The following is a 16,390-nucleotide window of genomic DNA, read 5'->3' as shown; positions in this document are numbered from 1 at the left end:
GCTGCAACTTCACTGGGCAAAATAAAGACACAACTCTCCGAATCACAAAGGTTAACTACATACAGAGACATGTCCAGGCTAACAAGAATGCCAGGTTGCGAAGGCTTTAGCTGTAATTTTTCTCAGTTTTAGTTCACTATTAATGACCTGACCCCCACTACAGCAGTCATTCCCACTGCCAAGAGTTACAAATGAATGTTCTGGCTGACCAGTACAGCTCTTTCACATCTTTCTTTGCTCACAAACTGCACTACTGATACTTTCAGGTAAAAGTTAATGAAATATCTGCAAGATCTGCATGCAGAGTTACAACTCTTCTGACTAAGAATTTAAAGTTCTTTTTTATAAATATTAGTGGCAAGCCCTGGTCATTTTAGGACACATCTTCCTGGAAAAAGTAGCATATCCTGCAAAAAGTATAGAAAGAAATGAGACCTTTTACAACATCTCTGTTTACCTGGAGATTCAGGTTGGTGTAGGCTTTTACAGATCCTCCAGTTCTGACCACCTCAAAAGCAATTATCTCACCTCCAGCTTGGTCCTTGGATAGAATAAGGATTGCAGCAGGACTTCTTACTCAGGAGCTGATATTTCTTGATAAATTTAATTTTAATGTTCCTTGTAATTTATACTTCAGCTGATTAAGAAATTAAATAGCCAAAATTGTTATAAACCAGTTTGTTTGTTAGTACAGAGCACCATCCCTCATTTTCTATTAGATGCTTTATTTTGCACATTCATATTTTTGATAAGGATCCTCAAGTCAAAAGAAGAATAAAAAAATATGCATTCAGCTTTCATTATCAGCTTAAAAATGCAGTTCTGCATCTTAAAGGTTTTGCAACCAGGTTTCACAGACAGGCTTCTTTGGTTTTTATTCTCTGTGATGCTTAGGAAAGAAATAAACACATTCAAGAGCTGGAAAATATTCCTGGTATACAATCTGTTTTTGAAAGGAAGAACACAGCTCAATCCTAGACATAAAAATAGTTCTGCAAAAGTAGTGTCTTTAAGTAAAAGTGGTTTTAAGCTTAAACCACCACACTTTAAGGAAAAAACACTTTTTTTTTTTTTCCCCCCCCCCCCCACTGTATTATGCACCAGGAGTTGCAATGAAGTGTTCCTGACATTAAGGGAAAGATGATGGGTAAAATGTTTTGCACATCTTCTAGCTGGTGGCAATAACAGCACAAAGTAATAAATACACTGTACTTATTGATGTGGTCTTTGTGAATACCTGCCAAGAGTGGAACATACTTGAGGTGAAGTCTCTGCTCCACGGTTCTTCCAACCACAAAGGAAGCAGAGGTTGAGATAAAGAAACAGAAGCTCAAATGGTAATTGTACAACTCAGAGAGATAGGATGCCGTTGAGCTGAGTGATACCTAGGAGCGGAGACAAAGTTAAACTGGTATTACTTATCCACATGCAATTATTTTATATACTGATTGTGCCTTCAGAGTCCCTGTCCCTGGCTTTCAAAGGTTGCTCTTACACTGTCATCTATGAAGCACTTCTGCTGCATGTGACACTCAAAGATCCATCTAATCCTCAACAACATGAAAGAACAAGATAGAATTGACTTTGATCCTCATTATTGACCAACTGCCTGAATTTGTTTAAAGATTTACAACTATATCTATGTATAACTAGGTTTATGTGCCCCTTACTTGGATAACCATTGGTAAACAGTATGCTGGTTAGACACAGAACACTCATTTGTTTCCACATGGAACAATTTGATATCAAATGAACTTCTTCATTTCTGAGTTGCTTTCTGCCACAGCTCGATCCAACTGCAGTGACAATCAAGCTGGAACTCTGTCAAGGTTTTGCAGCTGATGACACAGGACTCCATAGCTTTGGCAAAATGCTTTACTAAGCATTTTTCCCCCAAGAAGAAAAACTATGACTCTCCTTACTTGGCAGTTGAATTATTAAGCTCCTGGTTTAAAAAATGATCAGTCGGGTGAAGAGGAAATTATGAACAATGCAAACTGAAAGAGCACTCGGGTTAAAATAAGGAAAAAGAAGCAAAAACCCCATGGTGTTCAAACAAGAAAAGAAAGGGATTCAGAAGCTCTGAAGAGATTTCTTGCCATCTAAAATAAGACTAAATATTTCAAAGCCCCCAACACAATAAGGTTAGACAAGGTGCTTGAGAAACCTGCATATTAAGGTTGTTTCTCTATGATGAACCAGCTTAGGATGACCTATCTTTCATCTAAAGAATATGAGTGCCACCCCCTTTACCCTAGGAACATTTTGTGGGGTAAAGGCACAATTATCTTTTCAAAAAAAGATTAACTATGGCCAGGACTGACCAAATACCTGAGAATGTAGGCTAAGCTCTTCATGTCTCATTTCCCCATCTTAAAAATATTTTATTATTCTTGAAGAAACAATGTTAATGTCAAGAGAACTTGCCAGAATTTCTTCTAGGTAGTTCAGTCACTTTCTTTAAGGCCTAAAAGACCACTATTTTCTGCTGTGCCACGCTGATGAATAAAGATTAAAGATGCCAAGCCATATTTTTGGATTACCCAAAGCACATGCTTTGCAAGAGTTTCCAAGTGTTGTGTTCTGGCTCTAATACACAACAGGAAATTAAGCAGAAATACCCACCAAAAATAAGACAGTATTAAGAAATGTACTGTCAGGACAAAAACATTTGTTACGTGAACCTGCCATTTTATACTTGACAATGGCAAAATGAGAGCTCAAGGTGAAGAGCATTATATTGAGAAAAATATCTTTGCTTCACCTTATGTATTGAAATGGTCTTCAAATTTACTGAAGTAAAAAAAAAAAAACTGAGAAAACAGTCCTTTATTTTGATATCATCACACTTCTGAGAAGCAGCTGCAGTGGCCAGGGTGAACCTAAAGCATTCTTATTCCAGAAGGCAGAGCAGCAGCCAGAAGGACTCAGTGGTACTAGGGCAGCAGGGAACACAGAACACATGGATATACCTCTCTCCAGAGAGCCTGAGTACAAATGAAGCTTCTTGCCCTTCTGGCAGGAACTGCTGGAACAGGTAGCCAGGGTATGACATTAGCTCCCTGATAGGGTGAATCAACATCCCACAGGTCTTTAAGGACCAAGCACTCTATCCTGGCCTTCACAGAACCTTCATACACACAACATTTTTACTGTCTCCTTGCTGTTCCCAGGTTGCATTTATTTTTAGAGTTGTGCATGTATGTCCAGGTCAGCAGCTGTTACAAGTAAGAAGACAAATTCTGTGCTGGAAGAGCAATGGAATGTTTGTGCTCTAGTAGGACAAACTTCCAGGCTCTGTGTTAGATAATCCAGGTGTCCAGCACTAAAATCTGAGCACAGTTTCTAAGTAATTGTGTAGAAAAACTGTTAAGCATAATTAAATATCATTTCAATCCCATCAGATCATCATGTAATTCTCTTCAGGATTAGTTTTAGACTTCTAAAAACATATTAAGTTCAGATAGTGAAAAGACATTAATTAGCTCCATTTGTTCATTTTATGAAGCTCTACAGTGCAGCATCTTGCAAAAACAAGATACAATGAAGGATGTTGAAATGCATAAATTGGTATATTAAACATATTCCCACTGCTAACAACAGACTTTAAACAAAAACTGAATGTAATCCTAAACTAAAAGCAGCTATCAGGAAAAACCTCTCACACTGTAACAAAGCCCTCACTTAATTTTTCCTGTTATTTCCCTTCTTCTCTTGCACGCACTCATTTGTTCACCTATCAAATTCATGGCATCAGAAGAATTTGAAAATAAGTCAGATAGACTTATGTGCTAAGAAATACTTAAGAGAAAATCCATCCCAAATCTACAGCATCAAAAGAGTTCATTAAGAATATGGACATCTGAATACTGTGGTAAATGTTCCATTATATTTCTTAATTATTAATATATACAATAAATATGGATTTGTTATTAATGTGGTAATCCTGTGTCATATATTAGAAGGTAGCTCTGAAGTCCATCTGAGGCCTCCTTTGCACCAGCAGGGTTAGTGGGAAGTAGCTGACCACATGAAATTAATACCTTGTCCCACTGTATCATACACAGTTTTCAATTTGTCCCAATCTTTTGGAAGGGGCAAAATCTTTTCTCACAATACTGTATGCACACAGCAATGTAAAGAAAGAAAACCATGGTGCTCTGCATGAAACATAATTAATGCACATTTAATATGCACTACAAGTTACCATGTAGTGACAAACAATTATTTAAAAAAAAAACCCACATTAATTTCTGTCCCTTTCCACATATTAAATAACATCCTTTCAGAATTTGTGTTTCTATTAATGCTTCTCAGTTTGAAAATCAGAATCATTCTTTGGAACACACTGACTTCTGTAATGGTTTTCAGACAGTCGCTTCCCGAAAGGTGGGAGGTGACAGATGTTACTGCACAGTGCTCTTCTTTTGTCTCTTAACTTACTCACTTGCATGCATTTATGTGTCCTGAATCATCTTGCAGTGGCATTACAATTATGAAGAATTAAAATTCCACTGTATATAAGCTCCCATTAATTAGTTCCCTTGTTTATATGATTTCCTTGTTAACTTTGCAGAAAGCTCTAGAATACCACAGCCTTATTAGGCAATATTAAAAATGTACATAGAAGCCATCTCTTAATACAACACCAAAAATTAAATCAGCAGCATCACTAAGCATTTGCAAGTATGCATTCAGTTATAGATGCATCATGATGCATTCCTGACTTTATTTCATTCACTTTCCATAAACATTCCAATGAACACATTTGTTTTGACACAAATATGCATTGAAAAATACCAAAAGTGATGTGAGTAATGATACAGCCATGCAGCTGCATAAGTGCTTATGTTAGATGCCTTTCTCTGTATATTGAAAGCTTTTTGTGGGATTATGGTTCATCGGAACACAGTTCAAAAAAAAAGAAAAAAATTGCTATTCAATATATTATTGAAATTCAGACAGTCCAGAGATAATTGATCTGTATTAAAAGCAAAAAAAACACAAAAGCATAGATTGAAAGTGGTAGTAGAGAGGTGCTTTATGACTCAAATTACATTGTAGTGGAAACTTTAGATAGGCAAACTATAATTTGCTAAGTCAATTTGCACTGTGATCATGATACTAGGGTATGGCAGCTAATAATAATTTCAAATATTTCTTTCAATAATGCCTGGTTTTATTTAATTTACAAGCTTGTCTCTTTATGTCATACTATCTTCACATTTTAGATATGACTGTACTATTTAAAAGAGCTTAATTAATATATTTTTAGAAATTACAGACAAGTAGTAGTTGTTACCATTCCTTTAAAATGAGTAATCTAATTTTTAGGCTAATAAATTTGAAATTAACAAGACATGCATTTCCCATCCAAACAATTTACACCAATTTTATGAGTAGTTTAGATTAATTTATCCTGTAAATCTTTCATTGATAGATTAGTAAATGTGTGCTGCAAAATGGCTGCATTTAATTTAACCCCATTTTGCTGGTTTTTAAACAAATCCAGTATAGCCTAACATGAAGCTTATAATATTTTTGTCCAGTAATTACAATCAAATGAAAATCAAATAAGGAGCAAGCTAAGATCTTTGTGCAGCAAAATATGTCAACATCCATTTGAATTTAAGCATGGAGTGGGGTTTTTTTCTGTTAAAATCATTATGGATGTTCACATGATTAAATCTAAGCAGGCCACCAAGTGGTAAACTGGATCAGGGCCCAAACATTTAAAGGAAAAATCAATCCTTTGAAAGCCACCAAGAAATCCAAGTAGAGAAAGCCAAGGCTCTCACCAAGATTTAGGAGAACAGTCAAAAATGATTAACTGGAATCAATTTGCACATATTGTATGCACTGTATTTAGATCAAACAAATTATTTCATATTAGCAAATCAATACTTCCATTCATTGCAAGTTCCAAGACTGATTATCCCTTGCAACTCTGAAAAGACTATAGAGCATTTTTATCCATTAATAATTCACATGAGGATAAAGGCATTATCTAGGCATATAGATTAAAACAGGTACTTATAAATACACCTTTGATTAATATAAAAGCTAAAGTAAAGAGCATTTGGGAACTTATTTTGCAAACAGCCAAAGGAAAATTACAGTATTGCATTTGCATATTCCTATTCTATTACTGAACTATTCAGTATCTTCCCTCAGAGCAATCCCATTCCATTGTAAACAGTGGCTATTATAAATACACTAGGTGAGCAAAATTTGCTTATTTGGAAATGACCACCTGAGCTACATGAAAAAAAAAAAAAAAATTTAAAACCCCCAGAAGTACCTGGTTTTTAGGTAAACAATCCAGGTGGAACAAGATAGCAACAATTCCTGAAATAAAAATACATACAAATGGGGCATGTAATTCAATGACATGTTGGCTGGCATGAAAATTGGAAAATGTTGGTTTTAAACAGAATGCTCTCAGTGAGAATATGGCCCTCAGCACTGATATAGGTGGGTGCAAACTCATTCTGTTTGCTGGCAGAATTGCTCTCAGCTGAAAACTGTGAGATTGTATTAGCAGAGAGCTGAGCTAACAAGCCCACTGAGAGCTAAAGCAAATGCCTGCACCTTCAGTTCTCTGCCTGTGTGGCTATTCAGCTTCCCAGATCAGACCCCTCTCATCCCTGACCTCCTGAGTGAATTGGTTCTCATTCTAGTGCAAGTCACTTCATCTTTTTGTTTCTCCTCCCACTTCCCTATCTTTCCCACTCAGCATAAAGGCTCTGCAGAGCAATGCAGGCATGATTTCAGCTGGGACTTCTAGATGCTTCTGTAATATGAACACCAGCAATAAATCGGGAGAGTATAATAGAAGTGTCAGGCGAGTCCTAAGTGCAGCAGCAGAGCTGTAATGTACTGTATGACACCCTGCATCTAACACCATTCTTCAAGGACTTTGCACAGTATGGTTTATTCCATTGCAATAATAAATGTATCCGTGATGCATCTCCAAATATTACCCAGCATTAAAAATGAATCACAGTAATGTTACCTTCACTTCTCTCCAGCAAGAAGATAATACTGTTTTGGATGTGATACCACTCTGTATAGTTTTTGACAAACTGGAAATACTTTAGTGAAATAAGGCCGTACAGGGAGCACATGATTTATTTTGAGGCAGCAGCATATAAAAAGACAGCGCTGAAATAAGTGTGGCAATTCAATTCATATTTTTTTAGTTATGCTTGTTTGTACTGCTCTTCCTAACGGTTCTAGATTCCTGCAGATACTTCCTTTGCAGCTCCTCCCATTCCCCATGATCAGTAGGTGCTAAGATGTTCTTGAGATGCTGCAAGCTAAGGAGGAAATACCAGCAAGCATGTGTATCACTAGCTCATAGAAAGATTGGAGAGCCATCAATGTGTAATTTTTAATTCTCCATTAAGTCAGCGGTGCTTTTTCAAACTTTGAGATACTGCTGTTGGTTCGCTTGTTTCTCTCAGAAATCAGTAAACCTGGTCACTGGTAGTACCGTGAATGTTACTGTGAAGAGCATAAGTGAATCAGTAGCCAGTACCATTTTCTATTCATGCTATTGCTTTTTTTCCAGATGTTTGCTCAGGCCACATTACTCTTCATTCTATTTCAGCAGTTTGGGCTGATATAATATTTCATGATTTTGTAAATCCATCTAAGTATCAAATATTTTCCTAAAACTTCAATTAAGTTCTGCCATGTAGCTGTTTCAATATTATCTACTAATTTAGCAATGTTCAAAACCCACCTATTTATCAGACTCAGTGTCCTCTTTATAAATCAGTGCCAGCAGACATTGCAGGGAACGGCTTGTTTTGAGTCTGAATATCCTGTCATTTTACCAGTATTTTCTATATCTTCCCAAGAAAATTTGGTATGTTCCTTTAGTTCCCACTACTCTACAAAAACACCTTTCTCTTCCATACTACTGATCACATCTATTAATCCTCTTGGCAGAAGACTTTCTCTTTTCTATTGCTAATAATTTTTGAAGGCTAATATGTGATTTTTCTGAGCGTGATTCTTCATCAGCTTTTGAACATTCTAATTGCCTTATTATAATCTGCTCTCCTACAGGGATAAAGGCTTTTAATGTTTCATGTGCTAGGAATGAAAGGGAAAAGAACGTGAGCAAAAATCTCTTTTTGTTCCTGGAATATTACCACCTCCACAGTTCATAAGTATTAGGAGGAAGAATTCATTTTGGCCCTCTGTTGTGTCAAAGTTTCATCCTTTCAGTGGCCCCACTGTCTCTTTGTGATTTTGTTCACTTCAGCAGCAAAATGGATTGATCATTGCTGCTCCTTTTGCCACCCATTTCGCATGCTATTTTAACATCCCAGAATAATGATTTGGACTCGCTTCTTTAATTTCTCTCTGAACTGTACATCTCATGCCTTTTTTTTTTAATATAGTTTCTTGTATAATGAAAAAAGCGTATCATCATTATTTTGCCCAGGACCTGAATTTTATAATCTCAGTTTTAACATTCTTTTCTTCATTACAAGGACACACTTACAAAGTGGAGATTTGAAAACATGACTGAACTTGTGTAGATTTATCCACCATTTTGAGTTCTCTCCTTTGAGAAATTAGAAATGGCTCCAAATAATACACTGTCTACCACCCTCCATGTTAGGCTGCCTTTGAATTTCAGACTTCAGAGGCATACGCCAGAAGCTTACAACTAGTGCCACCAAATTCCTCATTAAAAAACTTTCCAGATTATCTTCCAATAATTTTTTAGCCCATTTAATTCAAAAGCATATATGCCTGACCTTGCAATTTTTTCATACTTTTTTCTTTGTCAGTCAACCAAAACTGCTCATAGAAACATGCTGGCTTCAATAAATATTTTCTCCAGAAGGACTCCTCAGGTTCATAGTGGAATTAGTGCTCAAAATAAAAGGGAAAGTAAGAAAAGAACAGAGAGAAACAAAAACACTTCTTCCCAAGTATAGTCCAAGTCCATTAACTCCCAGGCGATTATCCTCATTTAAATTAGAGAAATAGCCTACCAACAGTCCCGTGAATATTTATTTTTAATAACTAACTCCAACAGTAGGAGGAAGAACAAGATAACAGCACTGGTTTACAGTACTGCAGCAGAAGTGTTCAGTGCTTGGCAGGAAACCTGGGTTGCAGTTATCCTTTTTGTTTGCAGTCTAGAGCACATTTCAGAAGGTAATTGGGACACTTCCTCCTTACTCATGGTTGCTGGAGTTTTACAAGTCTGAAGAAGGGACATGACTCCAGGTCTTTTGAAACCCAGGAAATGTAAGATATCTCCTGGATATTAGCCTCCCTCTGTCACCCCTTTGTAAAGCTCCTACTTTGGAAAATTGTTCTGCTGTATAGAAATAAATGTTTCACTTGGACAAGAGAGACCCAAATGCTACATGGTCTGGTGGCTACAGCATCTGCCTAGGAGACTTGCATTCAATTATCAGCTTCAGAAAAAAGAGCAAGAAGAAATTATTTGAAAGTTTTCTTCAACATTTCCTGTGGAACAATTGTCTTAGAGAATTAGCGAGCTACTGAGTACAGTGGCATAACAAGGCTATGCTGTACTGGGGAAAAGGAAGGTTTACTAACAAGTTCTACTTCCAAAACTGGTAATCTCACATTTTTCCTCTTAGAACAAAGCTAGCAAACACACTTAGAAGGCCTTTATTTTTTAATTTGTGTAAATTTTTTAGTCACATAATTATGCTCAGACTAAAAATTCCAACACATTTTGAAATTTTGTTGTCATAGTATTCGTATTTTAGTTCTTCCTGTTTCATCGCATGAAATAGTTTTCTTTACATTTAATTGCATCACAATGAATTATTATTATTATTATTATTATTACTATTATTATTATTATTAGCCAAAGGAAAGTAAATGCATATTGAACTTGGCAGTCCAAACACAAAAATCACATTGTTCTCCCTAAAATTATTTTGCAGGTATACATAATTAAATAATACAGACCTGTACGAAGACTTTTAAACTGATCTGCAACAACTTTCTTGTGATTTAGCTTAAGTAAGAAATCTACTTAAGGTAAATCAATATAAGCCTTTTGTAAAACCATTTAGGTTTACATGAGGGCTTCAGGATTGTTACGAAATTGATTAATTTAAATGTGAGTTCAGTTTAACAGATGCTGCTTTTGTGTGGAGAAGAGGCCTAAAGGTGTGACAAAGTGTCTTATCTGCACCAACTCCGTACCTATTTTTAACGTTTATTAGATTTTTAATCTTGTTAATGTTATGGCTGCTTTCTGAATGGGCAAAACACCAACCTTATTTATATATTCAGTGATCTATCACTTGCTCAAAAACAACTGCCTATTGGTAATCCCTTCACAATCTTTGATCAAATCCCAAAATAAACTTTACTGATTAAGGTGGAAATCAAACTGCTTAGTCACCTGACCCATTAGGATAACGAGCAGCGCATTGTTCAAAGAACGGTTTTCTTCAAGGCTACAAGTGGAAAACCAATACCCTATTAATGGCAGGCTAGCGACAGCTTTAAGTATCACAGGTCACAATTAGATGTTCTCTGAGGTGGACAGCTGAGCTGTGGTGAGATTGCAAACCAGAAGCTGTTCACTTAGAGAAAAATCACACCTGTTGGATTCTGCAGGACACAGCATGAAATTTACTAGGTAAATGACATACACTTAAAATATTGTGGCATAATCAGAATGGTGATGGATGTCAGGTAGTCCATCAGACTGTTTCATACGTCTAATTGCACTTTCTTTCAGTGTTCAGTCCCCCCAAAACCAGAGAAGAATGTGTTATGACCTACCTACTAATTAATAGAACAGTGAGGTTCTTCTAGTGCCAAAGGCTCTGGATTCTGGCCCTCACATACATTTATTTCTAATTTTTTTTCCTGGGTTGTTCCCTAGCTTGACATTTTCCCAAAACAAAGGAGAACCCTTCTTTTGTAATTTTACAAGATGAGAGGTATGGGGTTAAAAGTTTAAAAAATGGCAACCTCTGCAAAGACTAGCTACTACTTCATTTCTGGGGAGCTTCCTTCCCCGGCTTCTCATGAGTATGTGGAGGGGTTTAGGATTTTCAATGAAAGTAATAAAGTATCAGAATTACTTGGAAACAGCTCTGTTTTGATTTTTCCCTTCAGAAAAGACAATTATCATGAAACCACGACCTTCAAAACCCTGGGACCTCAAATCTGTGGAACAAACTTCAACCAAAGTGAACTGAATGTCTCTAGGCACATTTTCCTGAAATTAAATGACTTTGTCGTGACATATAAGCAGATTCATTGAAAGACTGCTGTGATATTTCCAGGTATGTTGTCATTATCACCATGTTTTTCTGTGCAACAGGATGGAATACTGCATAGGAATAAACAGTCTTCTAACACTAAGTTAAATTCAGAGAATAAATATAAGGATTTATTTCTACTATAGCATCTGTGGTTTTGTGAGAAAACTAAAATGTTCCTCTCTTACATCTTTAATAATAGATAGCCATGGAGCCAGCTATGCAGACAGGGTGGAAAAAGAAGAAAAAAAAAAGAAAATAGAAAAAAGGTTAAAAATATGAAGAAAAAGGACAGTAATAATTGATCCACAGCTATGCCATATATCGTGCATTAACAAATACCTTCATATTTTACGGAATGTGTTCTAAGTAACAACCATTTATGCAAAACTGTAAATGTATGCAATACATTGCAAAAGCCTAAAGACATGTTCTTTTGTCTGGATTGCTTACCAGCTACCAGTTATAAATATTCTAATGAGGCTCTTATACCTCTAATGTCAGTGTGGTACCAGAGTGCCTTTCTATTAGTGCATTAAGCTACATGACTAGCATTTTTCTGTCTTTCTGTCCCCAGGGGGAAAATTGCACATCTTTAAAAATAATTAATATTTCATTTTTTATCAGTCATGTGCATGCACTTTCACTAGCAAATGCAGACAGAATAATATCTGTCATATTTTACTGTATTGAATTTAAAGTTCTAGACAAGCCTGCTGTATTAAGTAAGTATACATATATGCTGAACTGGTGGAGAACAACATCTAGAAATATCTTGAGGAACATGCTTCATGCCCTTAGCAGCAAATAATTTTCATTATCCCTGTTCCGGATTAACCACTGATGAACATTTTGGATGGATTTTCAGACATGCACAGATTGGCCTAACTTTGCTTCAGCTGGGAGCTTTATCACATGCAGTAACGGGAGCAGGGTTAGGCCACTGCTTCCTGCATCTGCAAACTCCAGACTCTGAAGAGAGTGTGAGAGCACAGCAGAGAGCGCAGAAGTCCCTGGCTGGCTGCTCAGGGACCTAATTAATCTGTCCTTGTTCCATCCCAATCTGATGCAGTTCTTTGTTCACCTCCATATGTGCTAACTGCAAATTTCTTCCCGCTAGGTCAAATGTAGCCACCAATAGAAGTTGGGTGTTTCTTACTGGCAGCTACAATTAACTTTACCAATTTACAGTTAATGGATGGAAACGGAAACATTTCAAATGAGAAAATATTCATGTTAACTCCCACTAAGGCTACACCAGAACATCTGTGAGTTACCCAAAAAAATTCTGTGGCTGTATTTTATTGTGCTATTTTGTGTATTACACTCACTATTCATGACACTACTTTTCTGTTAAAATCCCTTACTCCCCCTTTTATTTCCAAGGCATAACCAACCAGATATTTCAAAACTCAAATGTAGAATACATACTTTAGTCGGGTTTAACAGGAAAATTTTGATACTCCAAAATGCATTTTCTGCTGGATTCATGACATAAACAGCATTTTACTAAAGATGCTTGTAACTTAAACTTGGATTAGATCTGTAAAACTTTTTGACATTGAAAGGAAAGCATAGAAAAACATATTGGAAAGATCAGTGCAATTTGAAAAACCTCTGCAGTTGTCAAAATCATGGGTCCTTCCAGTGTGCTTCTAGCATTTGCTTGGGAACTAGACTCCCACGAACAGAACATACAGCTCAGAGGCCAGGAAAAACGTCACACTGTTAGATAGGAAACTACGATAATACTCACCTAACCTACCAAGATTTCTATAAATGGTGAACACAAAATTTATTCCTGCTTAATTTTTTATGCAGATATCTCCTTTTTGGTCTTAAAAAAAAAAAAAGGAAAAAGTTCTTGTTCTTTATAGCGAAGTATCACAAACTCAGCAGCCTGAAGATGTGAAGAGCGCCATTAACAAAAAGGAGTTTTTAAGAGAGTGATCTGAATTATGCAGCAGCCTGACATTCAGAGTGTGTTGCATCATTGCAGTGGTGTACACAACCAATTACTGCACTGGAATGAATACACATTGTCACAGCCCCATCCCCAAAATACAGCAGCCATTTCAGAATTATCTCTCTAGAATCTAACTTGACTAATTTATGTTTCTATAGTCTAGAATGAATAGTTCTGAACTGTATTTCTCCTTTGCACACCAAGACTGGCTCACAGAACTATTTTTTTTCATTTTTAATATCAAAAAGCATGGCATTATCATTCAAATATTGTTTCATATCATTCATTGTTACAATACTATCATAATTAGCACTTCCAGAGAACTTTTGAGCTCAGAAAGACTGATGAGGCAGGTTTCTTAATGGATGTTTATCTTCACTTCCTCTTTTATCTGTACTACCATAAAGGCATCTACTGCCTCATGGTTTCCTTTTTTACCCCACTGTGCTCCACGCCACCTTTACAAGCATCCCTGTGGCTTTTCCACCAGCCAGCAGACAGCACATGTAGTCACCAATTATTTTTGTGCTGACTGACCTGTTGCCTGCAACCACCCAGACTATAAAACAGCTGAGTTGTTTCTAGATTTCCCTTGGAGCCAGGAAGGACAAGCATGTGGCTTTTTGCTATTTTGTCACTGCTTTGGGTTTTCATGAAACTTGCATTTTCAGGATTCCTGCCTTAGTTCCACACAAGCTGAACAGCTGGTTCAAAAACTACTGGGGAGGGATTAGCAGAGGAGCAATCAGATAGCTTTCACCTCTGCCCTGAAAAAGAGAAGGAATATCAGGATCATTCAGTGGTTCACCAGCAAGGAAAGGCAGCAATCATGTAGCACCTTTCTAGCAGGGGAAACCAGAAGAATCTTGCAGTTATTCATAACGAGGTCAGAATTTTGTCAGACTAACGTGAATATGTTCAGAATTATCTCCATTTCAAGGATCAGAGACCACCAGTCCTGTCATTTTCCCAATACTTAATAACGCAGATTTCCTAGTTCCTAGAGAACTAGGACAGTAAAACCCTTCAGTGTTAAGCTATTATCTTTTTGAATCAACTATACTTGTGAGCTTGTTAGGACATCTATTCTTGATTAGTAGGTAATCAAGACATGAAAGGGCATATCCAAACATAGTCTTATGTTTTATTTCTAATCTCAGAAATGGATTTAAGTCTAAACATGTCTTTTTTATGTACTCAACTTAGCCAGCGAGCCTATGAAATTAATCACAAATCTGATACCAAAATTAGGTCCAGTGCAAAACTGAGAGTGATGTGGTGGTTAAAGGAGTCTGACCTAGGATGCAGGAACAGCCAAATTCATCTGGGGAATTTTGATTAATTTCTCTCATGTGCCCAAAAGTAAATTACTGTGGTGCAGGCACGCCTAGACATTTGCATATGTAAACTCTGTTCACCCAGGAAAGCTTGAGAGACAGACAAACAGTACCTGAATAAAGGTACACTCCAAGTGTCATTGTTCATCCAGCTTTTAAAATGTTTATGCCTCCCTAAAATGTGTAATATATTGTTTGCCTAATATAGAGGTTTTGAGAAGAAAAATAAACTCAGTCTAGGCATGCAAAGTGCAATCATATTTTGGCAGAATCCTCAACAAGTAAGAATAAAAATAACTAACTCAAGAGTAGGTTTCTGGCTGCTAATAGGGTATAAAGACCTTCTAACTGCTTTAACATCACTGGACCTCATCCAAATCCTCATGAAGAAAAAAGACATTTTTACTGAACTTAAATTTGATCACGATCAATCCTCAGTTAACTAGGTATAGGTCCCTACCACCCTACCTCTTTTAATAGGGATTAACACAGATCACCTCGCTACTGCCAAGTGCAGCAAGACCACATCACAAAGACCACACCCTAATGAGGCTGTTTAATCACTTCATAACCAACTTAAATATTATTTCCTCTCATATATTGACCATCCTTAATTGAAGGACAAATCTGTGCAAATGCTTCAACCATACAACATCAGCAAATTGAACTGGCATTAGGTTAAAGAAATGTTTGAATTCCAAAGTTATTTAAATCTGGTGGCAAATAAGGATGATATTCTAGAAACTGAAAACCCATAAAAATGTGTGAAGACAATACATTTGATTATACCTCAGAGAAAATATTTAATCTTGGTTCTTAGGTTTTTTGCTTACATTCACTAACGCAAGAACTCCAAGACAACAAAAGTAGCAAGAGGAAAAAGAAACAACATTGTTATATGGCTATAATACAATTCTTTGGTGATCAAATAGCTAAAAACACTTTTACTATTTTGCTAATATGGTAAAAATACACGTGCAAAGATATATAAGAAATTTAAAAATCCATATTTTTATTAATAAGGAATCTTATTCAGTAAACAATTCTCAATACAACTTTTAGACACAGCAGATTATTTAAGCCATGTTTGGACCAGAATACTTCTATTTTATAAGATAAAGCATATTTTTCAACCTTGGTTCTATTCCTTCATAATTTTTTTTTCTAATTGTAGGGTATTTTTTTGAATTAGACTCCAAAAGCTACAATAATTAAAACCATATGAGTGGTAAGGTCTCATTTTTCATGTTATATTACTTCTTCAGCATTATTATAAGTTCAGCCTGCCTGATGTGAGTCTAATTCTTTACTCAATCTTGGGCTAAGTCCCACTGGAAAAGTGGGATATTGTGATTATTAAAAAAAGCAGAGAAAGAAGATACTAAAGGCTCCCTGCTAATGAGTAGGAGAGAAAGAAATGTGCCGATCTACAGTGTAGTGTGTCTAAACTGAACTGCCAAACAATAAACAACAATTCTTCATTACAGAGAGAGATACTTTTTGATGCTCACAGATTATAAATTAAGAATGAACAAAAATACTGGTAAGAAAAATCATCATAAAAATAATAATAATAATGATATACAATTTGTAATCTATAATGTTTGACTATTTCTCCTACAGCCTTTGACTGAAAAAATGTAGTTCAGACCTCTGATACATTCACTAAATATTTGAAAAAATAGATGAATAATGAAGGTCCAGTAAGATATTGCTAATTTTATTAATATTATATCTACTTAGCTGATTAAAAATAACAACATAATTCTGCTTCAGTGAGAAGGAATTCTGTTGTGCTT

The sequence above is a fragment of the Hirundo rustica genome, chromosome 5 (assembly GCF_015227805.2).
Source record: "Hirundo rustica isolate bHirRus1 chromosome 5, bHirRus1.pri.v3, whole genome shotgun sequence".
NCBI lineage: Eukaryota > Metazoa > Chordata > Aves > Passeriformes > Hirundinidae > Hirundo > Hirundo rustica.
Note: the sequence above shows the minus strand (reverse complement) of the source record.